The sequence below is a fragment of the Triticum dicoccoides genome, chromosome 3A, assembly GCF_002162155.2.
Source record: "Triticum dicoccoides isolate Atlit2015 ecotype Zavitan chromosome 3A, WEW_v2.0, whole genome shotgun sequence".
In the NCBI taxonomy this organism is placed as follows: domain Eukaryota; kingdom Viridiplantae; phylum Streptophyta; class Magnoliopsida; order Poales; family Poaceae; genus Triticum; species Triticum dicoccoides.
In genome coordinates, this window is record NC_041384.1 from 365,871,419 (window position 1) to 365,876,491 (window position 5,073).

The window sequence follows — 5,073 nt, forward strand, 5'->3', positions numbered from 1 at the left end:
TGGAGCCGCTTTGTCAGCGGCTGCCTTGTTAGTCTTCGCCTCTTGTTGGGCTTTGGCAAGGGCGCCTTTGAGGGTCTCGACCTCGGCTGCCCCAACTATGCTCGTAATCGAACATTACATGAGTTAGTCTCTGAATATAGCTATGAGATACAACTACACTTTTAACACTAGGCGCATACCTTGCATTTCATCAAACCGCTTGTTCACCTGGTTGATCTCTTCATCGGCCAATTGAAGCTTCCAATTAAGTTCGGACACTTCTGCGGCCTGGGCAGTCGCCGCCAGCAGGGAAGCCTGTTACAATGATAGAACAGTATGTCAACTCTATCGAATACTATATGGATCCTCTGTCCGGCTTTTCTAACCAGACAGAGGCTCATGGGCTATTGTCTATATACATGTATATTCCTCTATACGAAACAAAAAATGTTTTATAACATTACATTGCATACCTCAAAGCCTGTCAATAGGCTATGGAGGGCTTCGTTCAGTCTGCTCTTAGCAGATTGAACCTTCTCTGCTACCGCACCCATCAAGGTGCGGTGCTCCTCCATGATGGAAGCACGTTGCAGTGCTTCCATTAGAGTGTTTGGTGCCTCCAGATTAGTGGAGGTCACCGATGGAGCCGATGTTCCTCCCCCCTCTGTTGCAGGGGGTTGCTCACCTGATCCCAAAGCTGCATTGGTCTCCGGAACGGTGTCTGGTTGGGGCCCGAATTGTTGGGGATTCCCACCATCGGTTGCCATAGGGGTTGCCTCCCCTATGTCTTTAGCGACCGAGGCATTACCCTCAGCTGCCTTCTCGACAGCCTCACTCGCCCCTTCGTGGCTTGGCGAGGTACTTCTAGACAACACCTCATTGTCATCCATGGTGACAGGAGAGGAGGCATGTGGCGGTGTCTCGCTCTCTGCCATCTCGGGCGGCAGAGAGCTCCCCTCCGGTAACGGAGTGTTCAGAAGCTCGCATGGATGGATGAAGAGCACATAGCAAAATAACTTATATAATAGAAAGGAAGGACTAAAAATAAACAATGAGTATTCGAACACTTACAATGCGGCCATGGGCTTCGCCCTAGGTAGCTTATTTTGGATATGTTCGGACTCTGAGTCCGAACTGTCCTAGAGGACGATTTTCCCCCTCTTGGACGCCTCCCCCTCCGGGTCTTTGGAGGCCATCCTCTTCTTCTTCCTCCCCTTGCGAGGGGAGTCGCTTTCTACTTCCCCGTCTTCTTCTTCCTCGTCTCCCTCATGGGAGGAGAGGGCTTCAGTTTCTTTGGAGATGGCATCCGAAGGACCTTTGTGTCTAGGGCCGCCCTTGGCCTCTTTGCCCTTCTTCTTATCCTTTTTCTCTGGCGCCTGGTACGGCGTTGAAACTAGCATCTCCATCAGCTGGGGAGTGGCCGGATTCTCCAGCAGTGGTGCCGAGTAGTCAATCTGCTCCGCTTTCTTCATCCAGCCCTGTGTGAAAAGGGGGATGTCGGTGTCAAAACCGGCGGATCTCGGGTAGGGGGTCCCGAACTGTGCGTCTAAGGCGGATGGTAACAGGAGGCCGGGGACATGATGTTTACCCAGGTTCGGGCCCTCTTGATGGAGGTAATACCCTACGTCCTGCTTGATTGTTCTTGATAATATGAGTAGTACAAGAGTTGATCTACCACGAGATCGAATAGGCTAAACCCTAGAAGCTAGCCTATGGTATGATTGTTGTTCTTGGTCCTATGGACTAAACCCTCCGGTTTATATAGACACCGGAGGGGGCTAGGGTTACACAGAGTCGGTTACAAGGAAGGAGATCTACATATCCGTATTGCCAAGCTTGCCTTCCACGCCAAGGAGAATCCCATCGGACACGGGACGAAGTCTTCAATCTTGTATCTTCATAGTCCAACAATCCGGCCAAAGGACATAATCCGGTTGTCCGGATACCCCCTAATCCAGGACTCCCTCAGTAGCCCCTGAACCAGGCTTCAATGACGATGAGTCCGGCGCGCAGATTGTCTTCGGCATTGCAAGGCGGGTTCCTCCTCCGAATACTTCATAGAAGATTTTGAATACAAGGATCGTGTCCGGCTCTGCAAAACAAGTTCCACATACAACCGTAGAGAGTATAATATTTCCACAAATCTAATCTGCCGATGCATTTCACAGTGTGACATCACACCACACCCAGGTCACCATTCGAATCGTCTTTCACAACCAAACTCAGCGTGTTTCGCGAGGCGGTTTCCTTGGCACGTCTTGTCGAAGTAGAGATCGTGTCCCCTTATTATGGGATTCCCATCAATACAGACGTGGGTAACCCAATCGCGCCATCAATTACGGCGCTTGGGGGATAAGCGAGTTTTGCCAGGCTGGTGGGGGGCGCATAGTTTTCATCCGCCCTTATAAAGGGATAAGGGCTCACCTTTTTCTTCCCACGCCTTCTTCCTCCTTGCTCATTCATTCTCGCGCACTCGAGCTCCAGCGCCCAAGTCCACATCCTTCTGCTCAACTCTCTCCAGACATGTCCGGAGCGGGAGGCAAGTGGATGGTCTCCTCCGTCATGGAGGGAGACATCAAAAAGCTACGCGGGGCCGGATACTTAGCCGTGGATATCGCGCACCGGCCGCCAGCCGCGGGGCAAATCGTCCCTACCCCGGAACCTTATGAAAGGGTGGTTTTCCTCACCCACTTCGTCCGCGGACTGGGGTTTCCCCTCCATCCATTCGTCCGTGGCCTTATGTTCTATTATGGGTTGGACTTCCATGATCTGGCCCCGAATTTCATCCTCAACATCTCGGCGTTCATCGTCGTGTGCGAGGCTTTCCTCCATGTCCGGCCCCACTTCGGCCTGTGGCTGAAGACATTCAGTGTCAAACCGAAGGTAGTAGGCGGCCAACAAGTGGAATGCGGCGGAGCCATGGTGGGCAAAATGCCCAACGTTACATGGATCAAGGGCTCCTACATGGAGACCATAAAGGGGTGGCAATCGGGGTGGTTCTACATCACCGAGCCGCGCGACACCAACTGGGTGGCGGCCCCCGAGTTTCGATCCGGAATCCCCACTCGGCTTACTTCCTGGAAGGAGAAGGGCCTGTCCTGGGGCTCATCGGTGGAGCTGGACAGACTCCAGAAGTGTATCCGGAACATGATAGGCAAGAGACTCAAGCTTGTCAACATAGTCCAGGTCATGCTCTTCCGCTGGATCCTCCCGTGTCAACAATGGGCTTTCAACTTATGGGAGTTCGACCCGGCCCAGCACTAGACTCTACGCGAGTTCTTCGACATGACGCATAAGGACGTCTAGAAGGTGCTGTTCAAGGGTGCCGAGGTCCCCCTCCCCTTACCGAGGACCGCGGGCTAAGCGCGACGCACCCTGCGAATCCGGTAAGTTCTGTACATCTCGTAGGGTATTTATTTTCCTTAGTTTAACCATGTGCGGGATCTGAGATCCCATGCCTTTGATAGGACTGGGTGGAGACATCAGAGCAGATTGACTGCCCGGCCCCTCTGCCCGAAGACCCTGCAGACGCTCTCCTGACGGAGATGCGGACCCCGGCTCCTTATGAGGTGCCGGAGAAGAAGATCAAGAAGAAGGCCACAGGAACCCAAAAGAGTTCCCGACGCCAGGTGGTATCGGACTCCTCGTCCGATAACTCCGAGACGCACTCCTCCCGTGAAAACGAGGAGGAGGAAGATGAAGATTCTCCCCCTCCAGCCGGGGGAGACAAGAAAAGGAAGGCCGCCCCAACAGGGGAGGCCGAAGGGTCCAAGAAGGGAAGGACTCTCCTTCCGGACTGTTCCACCATCGCCGCCGATAGCGAAGATGAGTGGTTACTCAGGGCCAAGCCCCTGGCGAAGTTGTAAGTATTCGGATACCAGAGTAACTCATAGCATACTTTTATAGCACTGCTTTTCCTAACGCCGAATATGATCATGCAGTCCGCCCCGAGCCCGTATCGACGTTTCCTCGTCGGGCGGTTCCTTGGACTCGTCAAATATGAATAGTGAATCACTTCCAACCGCCTCCTCTCCTCGCCCTATGGACAATGTCGAGGTATTGTCTCAAGGGGCACCGAGCCGGGGGGAGATAGTCCTGGAGGCGCCTCAAGGCGACCTTTCGGACTCCAGGCGCAAAGGGAGCAAGACTCCCAAGGGATCCAAGTTCGTCCCTCAACCGAACACCGCGCCGGAACCTCCAGTGGTTCCGGACTCCGGCAGGCGGCCCCCTTCCAAGAGGGGCAAGCCGCCCGTGCCGGTGACCTCTGTCCATCCAGAGGCACTGGACAACCTGCTGGGAGCGCTTCGCGGCGCTTCCATCAACGAAGAGCACCGCACTATTATGAGTGCGGTGATCAAGAAGGTTCAGTCCGCCAAGAGCGGGCTGACTGAAGCCTGTGCCAGCCTTCTAACAGGCTTTGAGGTAAGTATTTAAAATATAGGAAAATATTACCGCATAGATAGTAGCCCCTGATGCTCTGTTTGGTGTTCACAAAGAAAAGCCAAATAGAGGATCAAATAATATTTGCAGGAGTCTAATATAAGTATGTCTATATGCGTATGCAGGCTTCACTGCCGACCTCTGCCGCACTGACTGCGGAGGTCGCCGCACTGAAGCAGAACCTCGAGCGCTTCGAGAAAGAGCTCGGCCTTACCAAGAGGCAGCCTGAGGAGAACAAAGGTAAGTAGTACCTTGTCTATATATATAAAGATGTGGTTGCAAAATGATAGGATCATCATGGATGTGCCAGGGGCCACGACCGAAGTGGCGACCCTGAAGCAAGCGTTGTCTGAGGCCGAAAACAAAGCTGCCACGGAGCGCACCGAGCGGGACAAACAGGAGGCACGGGTGGGCGAGGTGCAACAAGAGCTCCAGGCTCTCGTGAAGAAGCACGAGACTTTGGAGCTTGACTCGAAGACGCGAGAGTCCGAGCTTGCCGTGTCCCTCGAGAGCAGAAAGCGTGCCAAGGCTGATGCCCAAAAGGCCCTCCAGGAAATTGAGGCGATGAGGAAGATAGCGGCGGGTAAGGCATTCATTATGCAAAGCAAGCATGTGAAAGTAAATTACTTGTTACTTACCCGAGTCCGGAGCTCT